The sequence below is a fragment of the Pelodiscus sinensis genome, chromosome 11 (genome assembly GCF_049634645.1).
Source record: "Pelodiscus sinensis isolate JC-2024 chromosome 11, ASM4963464v1, whole genome shotgun sequence".
NCBI lineage: Eukaryota > Metazoa > Chordata > Testudines > Trionychidae > Pelodiscus > Pelodiscus sinensis.
The window spans coordinates 27,443,065-27,457,175 of record NC_134721.1 but is presented as its reverse complement, the minus strand read 5'-3'; the positions used below and the strand labels follow the sequence as shown (position 1 = coordinate 27,457,175).

General features: G+C 39.8%; 1 protein-coding gene across 6 annotated transcripts in view; it reads right to left on the bottom strand.

Annotated features, from left to right (window-relative positions):
* ARHGEF3 (Rho guanine nucleotide exchange factor 3) overlaps positions 1 to 14,111 on the bottom strand; it is a 256,294-nt gene that overhangs the window by 116,617 nt on the left and 125,566 nt on the right. The window lies entirely within an intron of this gene.

The window sequence follows — 14,111 nt, the reverse complement described above, 5'->3', positions numbered from 1 at the left end:
CGCACAATAGCTACCTTTCATGGGGAATTTCAGTATGATTTTGACCTTTTTGTCTCCACCGCATGCAAAAAAATAAGTAGAGTAAAATTCATACCATTAGTTTCCATTCACTAAACAGTTTCAAAGACAACTTTTTGATAATATTTATGACGTATATAAGGGCAAATTTTCAGAAGAGTTTTGCTCCCATCTAGGCATGAGGATAAATTGCCAGATTTGCAAAAGAGCTCAGCATATTGAATGCTGAACTATTCTCAAAATCTGGTGTCAGATGTGGCGCTGGTCTGTAACACCTGCTATGAGGCCAAGCCTAGTGCTATAAGCGCTTTCAAAAATAATCATCTTCCCATTTTACAGATGGTGAAAGCAAGGTATAAAGAGGTTAAGGTCACATAGTAGGCCAATAACCAATCTAGGAAACAACCCACATCTCCTATGCTCATCTATTCAGTGCTGTATCCAGGAGGCCACACTATTCTGAAGAACAACACTGCACTGTGAATTGAAGAATGCATAATACTCAGTGTGCATTATTTCTGATACACAGTCACTGTATCATCCATCACTGTAGTATGGGAGCTTATCAGAAACTTATTAATTGCTTAGCTGATAGGTTCCATGCAGGTTTACCACACAAGCTAGGTCCAACAAGATTCTAACGCTCAAAAGCACGCTGAAGAAGAAATAGTGAACAGAAATGTGAAGAGGAACAGGACATCTGAGGTCTACTGACAGACACTATGGGGCATACTTATAAAATGGAAAAGCATAATAACTGCACAAACAGAAATACATTAAGGAAAGATGAAAGGACAGGCCCTTATTTTAATGGATGAAATTGATCCACCCCAAGCCTAGCATGATTATTATAGCTACTTAGCCCTGATGATTCATTCCAAATGGTGAGTTAAAAGGCTTTCAATTTCTTTCTTATTCTTACAGGGCAAAAAGGGGAGAAAGTAATGGTAAACTGAAACAAACTGGACTAGTTTGGATTTAATGAGCTCTCTGATTTTGTTAACTATATTTCACATACAGCTTGAAATATTCCTTCATCCCTCCAAAAATATCCACTAGTCAAAGGTAGCAGCAATATCTTTAAATGTCAGACACATTGTACCATCTGTCACCATAATAAGACCCCCAACTACATGCATAGTTCTCCCTTTTAGAAAGGCATTTGGGCTCATATTCCCTAGCTTTAGCTGCTCCACACACTAATAATCAGATTATAGTTCCCACCCCTGTCTGTCTTAGAATTTATAAGTGAAACCTCTCTAGCCCAGCACTCTCTGGTCTGGCAACGTGAGTGGTCAGGCATGATTTTAGTTAGCTGGATGTCCGTTTATCATGGGTGTGGCCATGTTTCCCGCAGTCCCAAAAAGTTTGTTTACAGCCACCAGCTCTCAGTGTGCTGTGCTGTTATTTACCTCTAATTTATCCCTACCTGTCTTTTAAGAACCCAGTAAACAGTGGAAGTGTTGGTAATGCTGCTACGCAATATTGACCTCCCGTGGGTGGGTAAATTCTCTGGTACAGCACTGGTCAGGTCCCAAAGGTACCAGACTGGAGACGTTCAACCTGTATTACCAAACTGCAGCCCTGAGGTTTGTCTACACCAGTGGTCCCCAACATGGTGTCCGCGGGCGCCCTGGCACCCGCGGGGGCATTTGTGTGCACCCGCCAAGTGCTCTGGGCTGGCCTAGCCCCGGACACGTGGCGCATGCGCTGTGCCAGAGCTGGCCTCGGGCACATGGTGCACGGTAAGTGCTGGCACTGGGAGCGCGGCGAAGTGGCTGCCAGCGCGCCGGGTGCGCGGTGCATGGGGAGCACCGGCCCTGGGTGCACGGCTATTGGGTGTGGGGGCGCCAGCCCCGGGCGCGTGGCGAAGTGGCCGCCCACGCGCCGGACGCGCGGTTATGGGGGGGGGGGGAGAACTGGCCCTGGGCGTGCGGCTATGGGGCGGGGGAGGGATGCCAGCCCCGGACGCACAGTGAAGTGGCCGCCCGCGCTCTGGGCACGCAGTGCACGGGAAGCACCAGCCCCGGGTGCGCGGTGCATGGGGATCGCCAGCCCCAGGCGCGCATGGGCGGGGAGGGGCGCCGTCCCTGGGCACGTGGCAAAGCGGCCGGCCGTGCTCCGGGCGCGCGATGCATGGGGAGTGCCAGCCCCTGGTGCGCGGCTGTGAGGGGCGCCAGCCCCAGGCACGTGGCTCATGGGGGTGTGGCATATGTGTGGCCCCACCCCTTGGTGCACGAGTGTCCCCGCCTTCTGGTGCCCGGCAGGCGAACGGCCACGCCCCCTTGCGCCCGGCGACATCAAATGGTTGGGGACCACTGGTCTACACTGCCACTTTACTGAGCTTCACACACCATGGCTACGTCTACACGGCCTCTTTTTTGCGGAAGAGGCAATGCAAATGAAGCTCTCATTAGCAACTTCTCACACTGCATTTGAATATTCTAAGTAATGTAGACACGTTCATTTTGTGCAAAAGGGTTTTTTGCACAAGAACCCTTATTCCTCAAAAAATGAGGTTTACAGGTTCTTGTGCAAAAGGGTTTTTTTGCACAAAACGGACGCACCTACACTGCTTTTTTTTGAGCAAAAACCTCTTCTGCAAAAAGCATCAGAAGAGAATATGCAAATGAAGTGCGAGAAGTTGCTAATGAGTGCTTCATTTGCATTGCCTCTTTCGCAAAAAAGAGGCAGTGTAGTTGTAGCCCATGAGCACAGCCTGTTATAGCACTGTAGAGCACCAGTGTAAACAGGCTTCCAGTGCTGGAAGCTGTGTTCCCAGTGGTGTTAGCTGTTCCCCTTGTGGAGATAATTTACCTAGACCACTGAGGCCATGTCTACACTACATGAAAGATTGATGCTGCCACAGTCAATTTTCTGGGATTCAGGGTAGTGGAATACTGAAGACCCACTAATTCAAACTGAGAGGGCACCCTACCGGTACCAGTACTCCTGCTCCTCATGAGCAGTAAAGGAAGCCGATGGGAGCATTTGTGACTGTTGACCTCCCACTACGTGGATGGTGATTTAAGATACGTTGACTCAAGCTACATAATGAATGTAGCTGGAGTTGCATATCTTAAGTCAACCTTCTCTTTTAGTGTAGGCCAGGCCTGACAGAGCTCTCCTAGTACCAGTGCTATGATCACACTGCTGCAGCAGAGTTTTAAACTCAGCAGTGTAGACAAAGTCAGTGATTGTACTCCCAAAGACTCTTCAGCCCAAGGAGGCTGTTGGAAAAGAAGTCTTGCTCCCCTGCAATGTATGTAACAAAATGTGAGAAGTTGTTTGCCGATCCACTTGTAAGTGACAAAGATGACTGAATTGAGATGGGTATGGTCACAGATCTATCAATAGAATGGTCTTGAGGGAGGAATATACAGTAGATTGAAAATTGGGGTGATCAGAAAGGAATGTGTGTGAATGGCAACAACAATAGTGGACAGAAAAGTGGCAAGGAACAGGGCACTAGAGGATCGCTAAAAGACACAATATAAGCCACATACAGCATGAAGAGGCATAACAACAGCACAAACAAACAAAATGCAGAGGACTGAGAAAAAGCACCATTTAATCGTCTAAATACAGGAGTGCAAATAAGGAATTCCTGAATTCTCTATCTAGCTCAGTCACTGGCTCATTGCATGACCTTGAAACACTGGGTTAGCTCTGTGCTTCAGTTCCCTCGTTTATAAAAGAAATTATCCCTCTCAGATTTCTATGTGCCAGTTTAGTTAGATAATGAAAATCATTATATAAACCCTATTATATAATCAATTATCTGAACAGAGCTATGTCCATATATGATTAACAAGACCTATGCACAAACAAATCAAGATCTTCCTGTACAGACAGTTGTGATTTGTTGAGATAGAAACGTGGGATAATTCCCACATTTCTTCATATGTAGTTTTCTGAGTGTAATAGCCTACACATGCATATATCCACTCACAGAATTTTTTTGTTACAGGCTGCTGGTCACATGTATTGCAAATACATCTAATTACATGACATCAGGAGTGCATGGGAACTAAAATTCTCAAGGCTGGTAATAAAACATGCCATTAGTTACTCCAGGTTACGAATCCATGGAATACTCCTATCCCAATCCAGTCCATCAAACCAGTACAAAAAGTTGTGTTGGTTTTTTTAGAACATGATTTGGCCACCACCCATCTTGTGACGAATCAGCAGAGCTGCAAGCAATGCTTCCTGTGAGAATGAAAGGAAGTTCTGCCTTCATGATTGAGTATTCAATGGGAGACAGGTGGTCTGGCATGGCTAACTGCTAAGAGGCATTAAAAATAACTATTTTTATAAAGGGTTACTGATTGTGCTCCAATATAGATGTAAGCTGGCAAGAGACCCAGCCATCTGCAGCACAGATTCTGCTATCCATTGTACAGAGCAGGAGTGACTCCATCCTTTTAAAGAATTTAACATCCTTGTTTAGATATAGTTTTTTTTCCTGGATAGACTTAGGTATAGCATCATTTATTCTAGTTAGAGACTTTGAGGGTATGTCTAGACTACATGGCTCCATTGACAGAGCCATGTAAACTAGTTTACCCGGCATAGGCAAAAAAGCGGGGATTTAAATAATCCCCGCTTTATTAAAATAAACATGGCCGCCGCACTGTGCTGACGATCAGCTGATCCGGCACAGCACAGCAGTCTAGACGTGAACCTGTCATCTGGAGAAGCCTTTGCTGACCGATCTTGTAAACCTCGTTCACGAGGCATAAGGGATCGGTCAGCAAAGGCTTCCCCAGCTGACAGATCCGTGTCTAGATTGCCGCGCTGTGCCATATCAGCTGATCATCAGCACAGCACGGCGGCCATGTTTATTTTAATGAATCAGGGATTATTTAAATCCCTGCTTCTTTGCCTATGCCGGATAAACTAGTTTACATGGCTCTGTCGACGGAGCCATGTAGTCTAGACATACCCTAAGAGAATAAGGAAGATAACCTCAGTGTAAGGATTAAAAATGCTTGGAAAATAGAAATAAATTAGGGAGCACAGCTGACCACATACCTAGCTAGCCTACTACATATTGCAACCTGTAGCTTACAGAGCTTTGATATAATAAGAGTGAAGTGTCCTGCAGGCAAGTAAATTGCTTCATAATTCTCTGTGTTGCACAGGAAAGTTTAATATGTTTAATTCTTAAATGCATGTCCAGTTAATAAGACAATGAATCCTATAACAGAATCTGAGATTTACTTTCTTTAAAACTGTAATAATACTACATAATTACAATATTTAGAATAGAATCTAAATTACCAACAGGCATTTCTTGTATGCAGTTTCTATATCCCTAGTCTCTTGATTTAACTGGTTTCTGCCCTGACAGTGGGTGATCTCACTTAGGACATACTGACCTCTTATGTGGCATATCACCCCACTGGTATAACATAATATACCTGGCATACAGGCATTCTAGTTACTTACTATTTATTTACACTGAGATAAGGACCAAAGGTTTCAACCTGGATTTAGGCCCCACTGTGCTATGGAAAAACAAAGGTGGATATTGTTTTGAAGAGTTTACAAAATAAACAAAAATAGATGTATTAAAGTAATAAATATCAAGTTGGCCTCTAAAGCAATACATTTGCTATCAAGCTTTTTAAGTTGTAGGGACAGAATTAACCATTGTGTACGGATCAATTGTAAAATGTAGTCACAGAACATAAAAAAGCACTATTTCGTAACAGCATAAATCCCATTAGGCCATTAGTAATTTTAATTAACTTTTGCTCCATCATAGACTCTTACCAATAGGTCTTTATTACTAATTTTGGCAACCCTTACGACCCTTATGACTAGCAACTACCCACTTCAGAAATTAAATAATTTGTGGTATGTTATCATCATAGGCTAGATGTCATTTAGTAGTTGAAAAGTGTCAATTGCAAATACATGTATTAAATAGTTACAAAATAATAGTTTTACAATTCAAAATATTATCTCCATTGCCTATAAAAAAATATATTTCTACCTAAAATAGATATTTTAGTTTACCAGTTAATATGATATTTATTTCAAGTAAAACTGTAATGTTACCAAACTACTGAGGAAGGAGTTGGGATATGGAGTGGGGTAGAAGGTCAATTTAAATTGAACATCTATTAAAATTGATCTTTCCTTGGTTTAGAAGCAAGGAAATTGAATGGTTTGCCATTAGAACAATTTTGTACATTGCCATTATAAATCAATATTAGCATAAAACATTACAAACAAATTTAATAAATAACAATCTATTCATAAAATGATAATCCCAAAGGAGCAGAACTGTGAGACAACTGCCAGAATTTCCTGTGACACATTATACGGTAACTCCTTAGAATTTGTTCACTTTTTCCATATGAAGTAATAGTTGCCATGGCAGGGTAATGTCCCATCAGGCATTCCCTCCATTAGGCTGCCGATCCATCCAAGAAACAATCTGCAAAAGTTTTTGTTTTAAATATAATGATTTACATAGTATATCACAACAGAACATAATGATTCGGCCACACCTAAGTTGTATACGGTACAGGGCTTGAGGCAAAGTTTTTTTTTTTTTAGCATTCATAAATCTGTACAAAGCATGATGAATAATGACTTGGATCTTGTAACAAAATATTTATTTTTCTAGAACCACACTTAGTAATTTGTTTATTATAAACAAATTACTATCACACATCTAGCAATTTCCTCCTCTTTCTACATTTTTTTTCTTAAGATATTAACTCCCAGCAGTTTAACTCTACAAACACAACAATAATTATCTGATCATTGGATGCTATTTCCATTCCCTTCCTTTTAAAATTCCAAATCATGTTCTGTGGTGGAGTCCAAAAAATTCTGCAATTGTTTCTAGGCCATGAGCCACGTAGCCATGAAAGAGCAAGAATCATGTTTAAATTCCTGCATGGCACTGGCTGTACCACTCTCCACCATCAAAGGATAATCTGGAGGGACAAAATAAATGCTCTTTGTGGAATCTAGAGAACCTGATGGCTGCTAATTATTTTCTTACCCTAAAGGACCAGGAGTGGCTCCTATTTGACTTACTGGACATATCATCAGAAAGAGCACAGGGATCTTTCCCAATATGTTGCAAGCATGGAAAGCGATGGCACTGACAATACAGGATCCTGTTCTAGGCCCTTATGTGACAACAATGGTCCAAGCCTAAAAGTGGGGCTTTAGACTTGATATTGACGATCAGCCCAAATTACCTTATATTAGTGCCATGACAGACCCTGGACCTCTCTGCTGGAATCAACAGGACCCATACTTCATTCTAATACACAACTCTCAGAACTAGAACTAAACAAATATTGAGACAAATTATAATGGACGAGGGCAAGATGTCATTGTTAAGTAAGGGACTTGTTCTGTTTTAGTGAAGGATAGTGAAGAGAGAAGAATTTAAAGGGACAATGGACAGCAAGTAAGTTCTTAAGTCTCGTTTTAATGTATGATTATGGCATTTAACTACAGCTATAAATTCAGGGTGGTAAAGGAATGAAAGTAACAAGCTTGATGCTATTCTAAATATTAATAAAAAAAACAGAAAACTGGACACTCCTGTCCTTTCTCCAAGATAGATTTGGGATTATCCTCATGGTTCAGTCACCAGCTGGCATGCAAATATTCTATGATAGACTCACATTGAGATGATAACATCTTTGTGTCACAGCAGTCCTGCAAGAAAAATTACCTCTAACTATACCAAGTTTTTGCAAAAGTGACACTTCCCTTCTACCCCCATATAAGTAGGAATACTTTTAGGAATATAGCCTGCAGTCTAGGTTACTCTCCACCGCTATCAATCTTGATAGTATATTAGGAGGTAGCATGGATTTAGTAATTCACTGGGAAATTGCCATTTTTTTCTGCTCATTTCTGCAAGTGTATTTGGCATTTCTATATCTTTGCCAGATAGCTAGGATAAACAATTTGCAGTCTATTATCTGTGAACTAAACACTAGTTCTGTTGGCTATACATATAGCATGTGATTGATCACTAATAGGGTGCCAGACTCACAGGTCCTGCAAAGGAATGCAAGTATGTTATACTGAGCTACCATGATACTAGTCATGAATCCTGTGGGTATGTACAATGCAATTACACTACCATTATGATGTAGATTTAATTAGTTTCAGTTAAGCCTTATCTTCACTGGGAAAGAAATATTCGGAAAATATGTCCAGCTATTTTTAATAGGATTTTGCACCTGGAAATAAAGAGAGCTAGTACTATCACATCAGCTAATATTCTGCAAAAGAATCACAGCTGGATAGCTGCTGTTCTGGTCTCTCTCTCTCTCTCTCTACATTTTAACTCCTGGGGTGAATTCAGAGGTGATGAGTACATTAGATCAACTCACCTGAAGGCCTTACCTCCATACAGAAATTGTAGTATTTTACCTATAGTTAAACCCCTCTAGTGTGCACACAACTATAATTGTATAAGTGTGCTTACATATTTGTATAGTTTATTCCCATACAGGAAAGAGTATGAACTACTTAGAACTGTAGTTCTAAGCACTTTTATAGGGGTGCAACTACAGCCATACTGCAAACTGAACAAGTTTCATTTCAGTAAAAGTCGGCCCGCACAACTGAAATAATTATACCATTATTAAATGTGTGTAGAGCAGGTCAATGGCCATCTTATTTGTACTTAAAGTGGTTGAAAACTTGGAATTTCCATTTTGAAATTTTATTTAATCCCAAATTATAAAAACAAGTCAAAATTTTGAAACTTTCCACAAAAATTAAACTTCTAAAAAAACCTCACAAGTATCAAAATGACCTTATGAAAGTACTTTGTTTTGACAAGGTGAGAGAGAGCTTAATTTTGTCTGTATCAATCTGAATATATTATTAATATACCCAAAAAGCACTTCAATAATAGTTCACAGAAAAATTTGATGAAATTGACATCTCTATGAAATGCATCAGCATTTTCCAATGGAAACTTGTTGGTGGGAAAATTTTCAACAAACTGTAAAGTAATTTAAACAAACACTGCTAGAGATACGTATACCTACTCTGTTTATGCCTAAGAGAGTTTAAGCAAGGTGGGGGATATTTTAAATTACACTGTCTTACAGAGCTTTGGTATGCACGGTATACTCCAACTTCCTTAGAGTGGGCAGAATTTGCTCCAAGTGTGTTTGAATGCAGGAGAGTTTAGGTTAGAGAAAGGAATTCTAAGTTACACATTCTTGTTTAGTTTGATCCATAGTATTCTTCTAAAATTCTGTAAAAATCCTAAATTATATTTAAAAGATGATAATCATTAGTATGTTCACTTGTAAACACAATTATTCTTTCATTCATAAATGACAATTATACATTGCAGTGAACAGTCAAGATTTTTCTTTCTGAAGATGGTAATTATATGTAGATCCAAAATCAGCACCACATGAAAACATTTAAGAACAACATAAGTGAGTTGTATTTATAAGCCAATAACTTCTAAATGTGTTTCCACTCTGTGTTTTAGATGCACAAAACATCAGTACTGTAATTCAACTTCTACTATTTGAGTAGCTGTTAACTGAATGTCAATTTCAACAGTGCTAATTACTCATGATTGTAAGTGAAACAACTCATATCCAGACACTTTCCTTGACACAAAGCCAATACAAACCCGTCTGGCAACACATATTTGTATAAGTATATCTGCTGTTTTACAAATTCCAGTGAAAAATATCTAGAAAGAATATCACTTTGAGAATTTGTGACAGTGTCTCAATGGTTCTGGTTCCATTAAAAGCAAAGCAAACAAGAAGTTTTCCGTTTGTGGTGCATTTCTTGCTTCCACAAATTTTATTATACATGAAGTAAAATATACCCATTTGCTTCGAACTAGCAGAATGAAACTTCAAACAATAAAGAAATACCTTTCAGCAAAAATAAACCCTAAAGTAAAATGCAATATCCTGTGCTACACTGTAGCTCCTGGAAGGAGCCAAATGGTTGGAATATTTTGTTCATTTTATGACAACAGGCATGAAGAACATAAGATAAAGCAAATGACTGACTCGGATTTATACAGATGACATTTCCTGAAGTGTCCAAGCACTGTCATTCCCAGAACATTGAAAACACCCTCAAAACTGACTTAAGATGGGCCAAATACTTGTAGATGGTGGCATTTACAACCAAGTGTGACCAACATAGTTTCAAGTCTGATGCGTCTATATAATGCCACAGCAGCCCAAGCACTGAATATCTCTCTTAATGAACATCACTTGAAATACAGATTCTCAACCAGCCTACCTCAGAATAAGCCTACCTATACTATATCTCACATATCTTTCCCACCTGAGAAAAACTGTAACTAAATTGAGGTCGTATACCAACCTTCTAAGCAAACTGGCTGGCTCTTCATGGGGAGGAAACAAACTCTTCAATAATCCAAGTACTCTGCAGCAGAATACTGTGTTCTGGTTTGGCTCCGTTTGCTTCATGTCAGTTTTTTACACGCACAATTACAATCAACCATGTGCATTATAATCAAGAAAATTCAACTCACACCAGCACAATGGCTCCCTGTAATAAGCAACATCACTCATTCACACATGCCTCAAAGGATGCTACAGTCAGAATTGTTGCAAAGATCAAGGCAAACCAGAGCCAACCATCATTACCTTGTCAGTCACCCCAAAACACACTTGTGGACCCACCAGACCGCCACAAATTTCTCTGCAAGATTAATGTGACATGAAGAATGGTCTGAAGTTGATGTTAGAAACCAGCCTCTTAGAATTGACCTGACCACATGCGTATCCAGCTTTGATTTGCCTTGCTTCTCATGCACCCTTCTGAACTAATTTTTAACAGGCTAAGGTCAGTGTGTAGCCAGTCTTCATACTGGGGGCAATGAGAGAATCACATACATAGGTGTGGCCAACGACAGACAATGTCGCAATGCCCTCTGACCAGATTTGATGGTCCTCTTAAGGCTCTGCACTTTGCAGATGAGGCTGCCACAAATTGGATTGTTAAAGGTTTGCACTCAATAAGATGATGACAACTAACCTAACTTTAACAGAATTTGCATTAGTTTGTGGCCTGCACATCAGTGATGTATACAAATCATCTCTCTGGTTTCCACACGTAAATGTCGTTTGACTGAGGCATCTACAAGCTAGCAGTGACATAGTGAATCTTCACAGCATAAAAGTAAACTATACATGCCTTTCCCTTTATTGACCTATGTGCCCAGAACCACAAAACAATTCAGGTTGCACCTCGCTAAACCAGGACTCTTTAGTCCGGCAACATCCAACGTCCGGCAGGACCATGGATGTCCCTGGGCCAGAGAATCCCGTTGGCTGGGAGTCAGGCAGCAGGAGGGCTGGCAGCTGGGAGCTCTGCTGGGCTGGGAGGCCAGAGGGGCTGGCAGTAGCATGGCAGGAAAGCTGGGGCCAAGGCCAGGGCCAGCAACAGCCCGGCAGCCAGCTGTGCCAGGGCCAGCGGCATGGCTGGGGCCAATGGCAGGATGACCAGCCAGGGCCAGAAGCAGAGGCAGCAGTAGACTGGGGGGCTGGTGGTTGTCATGTATGCTTAGCAGCTCTTTAAAATTAAGCCATAGCAAAAGCACAGACAGCTATGTTTAAGAGGAAGTAGCCTAACTGCAGACTACATGTATTGCTTTTTTTTTTTGCTGTTAAGAAGGAGTGTAATAGGAAATGTGTTATGAAACATGATAATGTAGGATAAGCAGTAAAATCCTCATTTAATTTGCTAGCTCTTAAGCAACACACCAAATTTGATGTAAGAGAAAAACATTTCTTGTATTTAATTACAAGAGCTTCATCTAATTGGCTAGCTCTTGAGTAATACGCCAAATTTGGTGTAAGAGAAAAATGTTTTTTGCATCTACTTACAAGATCCTCAGCTAATTCGCTAGCCCTTAAGAAAAAAAAATGTTTTGCATCTCAAATTAACCACAGAACTGAATAGACAATGAAAGATCAGGCCATAAATACCCTGAAGTAACGACTGCGGGTATCTCATCATCTACAACTCATTCTGGAAACTGAACTCATGTGCTGCTCTCTGATGACAAGAGGCAGGAGGTCCATACCGAAGTAGGCATCGTAACAGCATTCATCGTCCTCTACCTGGCCAGTAGAGAGATGCTGCTACACCTGATTGGGTGAGTCAAAAAACTTAACAAAAGACTCTGAAAAACTTAACAAAACGAGTCAAAAAGTCTAACAAAAAGAGTCTAAAAGCCTAACAAAAAGATTTTAAAAAAATCAAGAAAAACAAAATAATCTCGATAAGCTATAAGATCAAGGATCCTCATAGTTGCAGTTGTTTTAAAAATTAATCTAGAAGAAATTAAAAAACTAGATAACGAATTAGCTGACATCACTAAATCTTGAAATCACGCTAGCAGAAACAATTTGCTTTTTGTATTTTTCTTTTATTATTTTCTTTTTAATTCTCAGCTGTTATCTTTTGACTTTGTTATTCATTAAGTGGCAACATCAATAAAGTTATGCTCATTGATTAAGACACAAATTGGTATTTGGTCTAAATTTATTGATGACTTCCCAGGTAAGCAAGGGGGCAGACTAGAGTTCTGCAAAGTCCTAGCGAACCCAAGGGAAGGGGGTGGTTTGCTTAATTGCGACCACTCACGGCAGTGGTAGAGAACCTCCCTTGGTCCAGAAAATTCCCTCATTCAGGAGCGCTCAGGACCTAAGGGTGCCAAATCAGGGTGGTCCAGTCTATACTTTATCTTTGAAACAAACCTCTTGGTGTCAGAAAAAATTATTCTGATTACATAAAATTAGATTTATCTGACATAGCTTATTTTGGATGCTGCATATATATGTAATGGAATACCCTAATTTAGAATAATAATTTGAACTATTTTTTTGGACCCTAGTCTTGCTGGAGGAATATAAATATGGCTCAGATACATTTATTTTCAGTTAAGTAATATATTCAGAAAGCCCACTCTAAGCCTGAAAACAACAGAAAGGCACAATGAAAAAACACCTGGGTAACTATATTTCTAACTAAGTGGGAATTACTGAATAAATAGAATTTATAAACCTTTGTGGTATCACTTTATGAGAGTTCCTCAATCAGATACTCATAAGGAAGAAATATACCTTTCTAAGAGTGAGAGATTTGATAGAAGTTGTATAACCCTCAACCAGTTTATATAACTTAGCAGTAAGGAAACACCAACTTGAAAGCTATTCTGTATTTAGAAAAATGTATGCAAAGCGATTTCAGGTACCATGCCTGCTCTTGAAAAATTCTGTTATATTATGGGGTGGTACAACTTAAATATTCTATTTTTTAAAAATTACTTTCTCCTCACTATACAGTGTGAAAGATCTGCAGCAAAAGAGAAAATGACTAATGGAGAACAGCAGAAAAACAGTGAAAATTATTATTCATAAAACAAAGACATTAAAAAAAGAAAAAAATCTCTAATTCAGTTGTTGATTCTTAAACGTTTTCAGTAAGAAGTATGATTTTAATCTGATAAATCTCTTAAAGTATGAGAATACTCTCATGTCAGAATAGCAACATGCACATGAAAAACAATAGGTATTTCAATTTGTGCACTTTTCCTCACTAAAAAGGTTAATCTAACATTAACTGAAGTCAGGACATATCCACAATTGCAGAGATTTTCCAGAAACACAACCATTTTTCCAGAAAAACTACACTTACGTTCACACTGCAATTGCATTCTTTTGACAGAAAGTCGAAAGAACAGATGGGTTTTTCCAACAGCAGTAAACCTCTTTCTATGAGGAAGAAGCCTTTTTCCAATAGAGCTCTTTCGGAAAAAGGCGTGTGTGGATAGGGAGCAGGGTTTTTTTTTTTTTTTTTTCAGAAAGAAGAGGCCACCAGGAAAAAGCACAGGTAACCTGGTGGCCATTCCGCCCATAGTAATCACAATTTAAATGTGAGATCATGTCCAATCAATGTGGATGCTATCTTCCAAAAAAGCAGATCATTTTTTTATGTGCTTTTGCTGTGTGGACGCTCTCTTTCAAAAGAAGTTTTTCCGGAAGATCTCTTCCGGAAAAGCTTCTTCCAAAAGA